Below are 9,039 nucleotides of genomic sequence, written 5' to 3' on the forward strand. Positions count from 1 at the left end.
AGAAGGGTATTGACCGATTTGCGTGTAATTTTGCGGCTGGCTTACGCTCAGTACGGCCACATAATCCCGACAACTATGATTCTGATTCTGATTCTGTTCTCAACATTGAAGAAGGGATAAATGACTAAAATGTGTAGTCAAACTTGGGAAATTCCCAAACTATGTCAACTTTTTTTTTTTTTTTTTTGACAAAAATATGCAAAACTCCTTTGGGAGTTGCGTTTTTGGTGTTGTCCCCGCGTATTTTTTTTTTGTTTCGGTATTTCCGTAAAACGCAAGAGGTGGTTGCGTTTACGTATTCGTATACGTAAAACGCATTACCGAAATGCGTTTTCTAGGAAATACTGTATAGGCAAAAACACAACTTACTCTTGCGTTTTACGTATTATACCGAAAACGCAAAAGTAAGTTGCGTTTTTGGTTTTTCGTACCGGCGATCGTGAAGTCGCCGGAAGAGAACAAAACGCAATTAGCACATGCGTTTAACATATTTCTACTAGAATGAGATAAACAAAGGTTTCTTTGGGGTAAAAGAAAGGAATTAAACAAAGGGTAGAATACTAGAATGAGAATCCGCTCAAAAAAGAGAGATTTTTCAGAGAAAAATGTCAACTTTCACACGCCAAGTAAAGGTACTAACCAGATATGCTCGAAATTCTGACTGTATTTTGACTGCAGCCGCCCAATCACAGCGCCGTTTAACCAACGCCGCGGTCCCATTCCCTCCGCTCATCAACCTCACAACCTCCGCGGCAGCCTGGGCCGCCGCGAGAGCCGCCTCCGCCACCACCGCGGTGGCGGCAGCGACGGCTATCGCGTGCTTGTTAGCGTCCGAAGAGTCCATGGCGTTGGAACCCGCAGAAAGATCGTCCTTTGCATGACTGCTGCGAGGCTCTCCGGGGACTCCGCCGCTGTTTCTGGCACCGGAATTGGAAGAAGAGCTGCAGACCGGCGGACCATCGCCGGTAAATAGTCCGTATTTCGGCCTTGCGTTTTATGTATTTTTTTGGATTATACGTAAAACGCATCTACCAAATGCGTTTAAGGTATTCCATACGTCCACATGAAAACGCATTTGGCAAATGCGTTTACGGTATACAATACGAAAAACGCAAGTATGACTTGCGTTTTACGTAAAATAATGAAAAAAAATACACCCGGGACCACTCTAAAAACGCAAGTGGTAAGTGAGTTTTGCATATTTTTGTCCAAATAAAAGTCAGCACACATTTTTGTCATTTATCTCCCCCCTCTACACATTCCTGTCATTTATCCGTACCAACCATATTGCCCATAGCATATTGGATAATAGACCGAAATGTGTGGTCAAAGAAGGAAAATTCCAAAAGTGTGGCTACTTTTTTTTTTTGACAAAAATATGCAAAACTCCTTTTGGGACTTGCGTTTTTGGTTGTGTCCCGGCCTATTTTTTGTTTTTTTTTTTTTCGTTATTTTCGTAAAACGCAAGAGCCAAATGCGTTTTGCGTATTGTATACGTAAAACGCATTTGGCTCTTGCGTTTTCTAGGGTATACGGTATAGGCAAAAACGCAACTTACTCTTGCGTTTTAAGTATTATACCGAAAACGCAAAAGTAAGTTGTGTTTTTTGCGTTTTTTGGAGTTTTTGTACCGGCGATCGCGAAGAAGCACAAAAACGCAATTAGCACATGCATTTTTGGAGTCTTGCGTTTTTCATATTCGAAAAACGCAAGGAGTTTTTGTACCGACGATCGCGAAGAAGCACAAAAACGCAATTAGCACATGCGTTTTTGGAGTCTTGCATTTTTCATATTCGAAAAACGCAATTCAGTCTTGCGTTTTTCACACAATTCCGGGAGTAGCGCCGGTAAATAGTCCGCATTTCGGAGTTGCGTTTTACGTATTTTTTTGGATTATACGTAAAACGCAAGAGCGAAATGCGTTTTTACGTATTCCATACGTCACATGAAAACGCAAGAGCCAAATGCGTTTTACGTCGGTACAAAAACTCAACTCCGCATTTCGGAGTTGAGTTTTTGTACCGACGATCGCGAAGAAGCACAAAAACGCAATTAGCACATGCGTTTTTGGAGTCTTGCATTTTTCATATTCGAAAAACGCAATTCAGTCTTGCGTTTTTCACACAATTCCGGGAGTAGCGCCGGTAAATAGTCTGCATTTCGGAGTTGCGTTTTACGTATTTTTTTGGATTATACGTAAAACGCAAGAGCGAAATGCGTTTTTACGTATTCCATACGTCACATGAAAACGCAAGAGCCAAATGCATTTTACGTATACAATACGCAAAACGCATTTCGCTCTTGCGTTTTACGAAAATAACAAAAAAAAAAAAAAAAAGGCCGGGACACAACCAAAAACGCAAGTCCCAAAGGAGTTTTGCATATTTTTGTCAAAAAAAAAGTCAACACACATTTTTGGAATTTCCCTTGCCCCTCTACACATTTCGGTCAATTATCCGAATTTCTTGGAAAGAGGAAAACTTTTGCACATATGAAACTGTTTCTTCAGAGTCAGTTTTAGTTAACTCATCCTATCAAATGAGAATGCCTATAGATGACAAAGCAAGGAATTTGGATTGGAATATTCAGACACTCGACAATGAGATAGCTCACTGTAGAGAGTTATTTGTTATGCACTTATGCAAGTTGGAATGTTCATCAAGCTGTAATTTTTAATTGATCTTCTCTATGAATTTCTCCTTTTGTTGCAGTAAAATTGGAAAGTTGACACTTGCAAGATTGTTGATGGCACGCGAGCAATTGATGTCATATAATGACTCAAACGCGTGCAACCACTATGGAGAAGTTCTTCAGTTTTACAATGATTTAATGGAATTGGATCCACCACACATTCAGTACTATAAGGATGAATACAGCTCTGTCTTACTAAGACAGGTGATTTTCTTGTTTCTGTTAACTACTTAGTCATGATTTGTTGTTGAATGTTAGAGTTCACCTCGGCTGTGGAAAAAGAGAACTCCTTGTTAGTTGTTATGTGCTCGTTTGTCTAGGTTTCTGGCTTCTTCAAAAAGAGGCTCTTTTTGATTTTCTTAAAAAAAGATTTTTTCCTCTTAGTTGAACTTAAAATCTTTTTTATACTGGGAAGCATTCTTAGTCTTTAAGCATCTGAATTTGATACAACTAGATATTGCAGGGAATGCTCTTTCTGATGAAAAGTTAAAGTTGTTGCTGTCTGAGCTAATGCCATCGCTCAAATGGCTTGATGGTCTAAAGCTCCGATAAGTTTAAAGTGCCCTTCTTATTTTCTCGTGTACTTTTATGTAACAGTGACTACAGATGAACCTTCTTTTCTTGATACAACTGAGATATGGTAAATTTTATCCGGCATTTTCAATTTTTTGCTTCTTTTAAAGGATTCATGGATGCTTGAAATGCGGGATGTCTCAATCCGTTCTTGTTTTGATAAGGATACATCTTTTTAATGCTCATAATACAAAGGGTTTAATGTTTTGGCCTTGAAGATTCATTTACAGGGAAAGCAAAGCAGAAGGGGACATTCAAGCTTTCAACAAGATGAAAACTCAAGAGTACAAAGTAGAAACCGAGAGAGTGAAGACGATCCAGAATAGCCACGACTTAACAGAAAGCATTGGTTGCAGGGGCGCAACGTATCTGAACACGACTAATTTGGCAACGAAGAAGTTGAGAAACTTAACAGCCGAGGTAACAAAGGCATCCCGAAGTTGATTTCTCATTATTTGCTCTATCTTCCATGGATGGCCAGGTACGCATAACCTCATTGTGAAATATGCAAGCATTCCCAAGAATGCGTATGAGTACAACTTTTGCATGTTGCTCTTCATCTGTCTCTCTGCGAAATGCATTTTTGACTCCATTTTTGGCCCTTCTTGTTTCAACTCTTTCTGTTTGTGTTATCAGACAACTTGGTTAGGCTATTTATAGGTACTTAGAGAAGTCAAATCACAGTTTATTCTTGCCGGACAAGGTAGACCCTTGGATCAATGAATAGATGATTAATCCTAGAATCAGGTATCTTGGAGAGTACAAGGTCAACTGTAGATGTTGCAATTAAAATAGTTGGTAGTCAAAACCGTGGGGAGGAAGCCTTGAACCTAATCCTATTACCTCGATGCATATGGATCTCTACTTTGCTTTAACTCTCTGTTTTCTTAGGCGGTGGATGAGGTAAATCACATATGGGGTGGATGAGGTAAATCACATGTTCCATAATAATTGATTTGATAAAAGAACACACTTGAAGTAAAAAAAAAAAAAAAAAAAAAAAAAAAAAAAAAAGAAAGCAAAAATATCTTTTGATTTATGAGAAAGTTTGCAGTTGCTATTTGAAAGTGTGCATAATATGAAGTTGAGATTTTAGCCGGCAAAAGATTATACAAGGAGGTAAACTAGACCAATAGACAATTACCAGTTGAACTTATCAAATCAACTGCCCTACCAACTTGGCTGTAGTTGACTCAAAAGTAAAATTCCTGATAAATATTTATTCATGCTTCCTACTTGTACAGCAATTGCCCAAGTCACCAACTTGATCAATTTGCCACACAATCCAAGAGGGGTAAGCAATGAAGAAGAAGAAACTATCCATTTCTCACTCAACTTATCCTTACACTCCAACCTCAACTCTCTACTAACTACAAAAGAAAAAATTTATTAGTGAATCGCTTTTTTGATACAAGTAATTAAAAATCTAAACCGAAACCATTCAATTTATAAAATATACAACCAATTGATTTTTATTTAATAATAAATTAAAATCTAACTGTTTGACTCAACTCGTTTCAAATATAACCCGAATTAAAATGTTCACCCTTACCTTGTACATCTATGGTGAGGTGTAGTGGAGTCCATAAACTTACAACTCAATATGTCAATTTTATTTCCATGGAATAAAACATACCGCATTTCTGTATTTTATATTTTGCATCCACTAACAACCTAATCAATCACAAAACCAATAATCCTGAGATTTATTACACAAACAATTCAAATTGTTCTCCATAATAGACCCATGGCCACGCTCATGATTATGCCTTAACAGCTTATGTCGGGCAATTTATATCATGCATCACGATGCACATAGCAATATGTGCCCATGCACAAAACGCGCGTATTTCAATTGTTAATGTCACTGCGTCCGTCCAAACGTCCCAAATCCCATTATGTGTATTCAGTTAAAAGTTTCTGTGTTTATGTTATGAGTTTTTATGTATTCAGTTAAGAGTTTCTGTATATTTAGTTAGTTAAGAATTTCTGTATATTCAATTAAGAATTTCTGTATATTCAGTTAAGAGTTTCTGTGTATTATGTATCATGTTAGATTATGTGTATTCAGATATGAGTTTCTGTGTATTCTGTTATGAGTTTGTGTATTTGAAACAAAGAATTTTTTTTGACAATGCACCAAAATGATATCATTTATTGTGCGCCCTAGTGCACGATATAACGATTGCTTATGTTGAGCATGAAATCAAGATCGAGAAACTATAACCTTAAAAAACACAAACAAACGTAAATAATAATGGATTTGCTGGGGTGTTGACACAAGTCTTTGGGCTAGTATAGAGCTGCGTGCATCTGGTTTCTGTAAACATAGTACAAAGAAAAAAAAATGATAGAATAAAGATGACCCAGAACAGAAACCAAGGGTCGTAGCGACGCGTCGACATATCTGAATACCACCAATTGGGCTGTGAAAAAGTTTACGAATGTTGCGGCAAAGAAGGTGACAAAGGCATCAAGGAAACATGAGCCAAATTCGAAACATGCCATGGCTGTAACCTTTTTCCTATTGCTATTATTACTCATATATATCACAATATAGCATAATCATAGCAATCAATAATTAATGATATTTAATATGATTTTTTTATTTAAAAAAAAAGATGAAAAGAAACACGTCCAATGCATATCCACCGTAGTCGTGCGTGGTACAACATTAATTTAGCCTAATATTAAAAATATTAAAAATATATAGCAAAAAACTATAAATTTAATTAACATTGTATTTCAACTAATCTATTTGAAATATTTAATTAAATTGATATATATATATATATATATATATATATATATATATATATATATATATATATATATATATATATATATATATATATAATGAGTAATTAAGTTGTTAAGATACGAATCAATTTTTTCTGAAGCCCAAACACCATTTTTAAATAAGAAGTTAAGACATAGTCCATTTTATATTTTTTTCTAAGGTCCAAAACACATTTTTTCTTGCCTTAATATCGGCAATTTATATCCTACACCATGGCGCGCATTGCACTGTGCGCCCAGATGCAAAACGACGTCGTTTTAATTTTTATTTTTTATTTTTTTTTGAAATTTCCCGCCCCAGTGAATGGCAGTAATTTTTTCTTTAAAAAAAACCCGATGTTCAAAAATATACATAATGTTATACTAGAATACACATAATTGTATACATGAATGTACATAATTATATAACAAAATATACATACTCTTTTTAAAAGATAATACACATAATCTAACATAATACATAATAAACATAAACTTTTAACATAATACACATCAACTTTTAACATAATACACATCAACTCTTAACATAATACACACAAATTTTCTGATTCGGATTACATAATTGTATAAAAAGAGTGTACATAATTGTATAAAAAATGTACATAACTGTATGAACAAATACACATAATTGTGTGAACCAATACACATAATTGTGTGAACAAATACATAATCACAGCAACTTCCTACCGCGCTTCCCAAAACGACGTCGTTTTGGGAGGCGTGCGACGCACAGTGCTACGCGCACCGTGGTGTAGGATATAACGATTGCTTAATATCTTATCTCTATCAAGACAATCGTTATGCTGTGGAACCGGGTCCACCTTGCAAGGTGGACACAGTTCCAAATTGTTTATAATGACTGAACTATATGTTAAAGAACATCATAATTTGCTCTGTCAAGATCTCTCTCTGCATTCCCTAGCTCAATCTAGAATCCACCGGGATTTGTTAAAAGAATTCTTGACATTTATCATTTTATCTCATCCTATTAAATCCCGGGAATGTAAATTTGGTAGCAACCAAATTACGCTAAATATGGAAACCTTACCTGATAGAGAATGATGTTTATCCCATCCTATTAATCCCGGAAATGTAAATTTGGTAGCAATCAAATTACGCTAAATATGGAAACCTTATCTGAGAGAGAATGATGGGATCACCCCGTGACTGAAACAGCCTTTCATTCTTCATCATTTGGACAATTTTCTAGACAAACCCTTGCATTGAGAGGCAAAGCAAGTCAAAGTGAACAAGAATAGAGGTATTAATGTACATTGAGCAAGAACATCATCTTTAGGCAAGCAATAATTCATAGGTTATGAAACAGAAAATTACCTGCTCCAAGGAATTGAGCAAGAATATCAACAACTTTAGGCACATATTCCGGTGTTTTTCATTTTTTAAAATTGAAAATCATTTTTAAAACTAAAGAACACTTCAAAATCTTTTTTTATACTAAAGAGTAAAGACCACACTTTAAAATCATTTTTAAACAAGAGAACACTTGAAAATCATTTTAAAAAAAGAATACTTGAAAATCTTTGCTAAACTAAAGAACACTTAAAAATCATTTTTAAAACAAAAAGAATACTTGAAAATCATTTTTAAACAATAGCACACTTGAAAACCATTTTTAAAACTAGAGAGCACACTTGAAAATCATTTTTAAAACTAAAAAGAACGCTTGAAAATCATTTTAAAACTAAAAAGAATACATGAAAATTATTTTAAAAAAATAAAAGAAATACTTTAAAAATCATTTTTAAAACTAAAAAGAATCCTTGATAAAATCATTTTTAAAACTAAAAATAATGAGCCACCAGATGGTGAAATGCATATACAACAAGCACTCAATATATGTAAAGTTTATTTCTTCATTCTTTCTCAGAACCATTTATTTCTGAGACGAAAATCAGATATTAGAAGTTTCAATGAGAATGTTAGTATCCCGATATAAACATGGAAGGTATAGCAACTGTATAGAGGGAAAATAGATATTGTTCTCATAAAAGACCTAAGATGTGTGAGTAAAGGCCAACAATTAAAGACAGCAGTTTTGCAATCTGAAAGAATACAAATTGACCAAGGTGGCAGTTCATAGTGCCTCTGATTGAATGTCACTGTGGCAGGTAGGGGTGTAAACGAGCCGAGCCGAGCTCGAGCCTGGATAGGCTTGAGCTCGTGCTCGTTAATTCGAGCTCGATCGAGCTTGAGAACTGATGCTCGAGCTCGAGCTCGGTAATTTTCGGGCTGCTCGAGCTCGGCTCGAGCAGCTCGATTGCTCGAGTTCGAACTCGAGCTCGATCTTGAGTTCGAGTTCGAGCTCGATCTTGAGTTCGAGTTCGAGCTCGATCTTGAGTTTGAGTTCGAGCTCGATTTTGACATATTTAATGCTTTTGGTTTAAAATTCAAACTACTTTGTTTTATCCATACATAAATAATAGAAATCTTTAGGGATTTTGAGTTTAAAATTTTAATTTCTAATTGTTATTTATATATTATTATTATTATTATTATTATTATTATTATTATTATATCATTATTATATATATATATATATATATATATATATATATATATATATATATATATATATATATATATTATATTATATGCGAGCGGCTAGACGAGCCACGAGCCTAGAATATCTAAGCTCGGCTCGAGCTCGATTACCAAACGAACCGCTCACGAGCTGCTCGGCTCATTTACACCCCTAGTGGCAGGTGAATTCAAATGGAAATTTGCGAGAAAAAACGCACAGCCACCAGACATGGAATAAAATACATGTGCCTAGAACACGTGAATAAAACACATGTTAACTCTACATCAGCAGAAACTTTATTTTTTTTTTTTAAAGTGACGAGGGAAACACGCAACTAGTACCTGAGGGTAATAGCTAACCAACTCAAACCAAGAAGGCCAATACAGGCCGCTCCTGCTAAGAATTGAATTTGTAACCTTGTGGTTATCAAGTCA

This window comes from Ipomoea nil, unplaced genomic scaffold (assembly GCF_001879475.1).
Source record: "Ipomoea nil cultivar Tokyo-kokei standard unplaced genomic scaffold, Asagao_1.1 scaffold1043, whole genome shotgun sequence".
In the NCBI taxonomy this organism is placed as follows: domain Eukaryota; kingdom Viridiplantae; phylum Streptophyta; class Magnoliopsida; order Solanales; family Convolvulaceae; genus Ipomoea; species Ipomoea nil.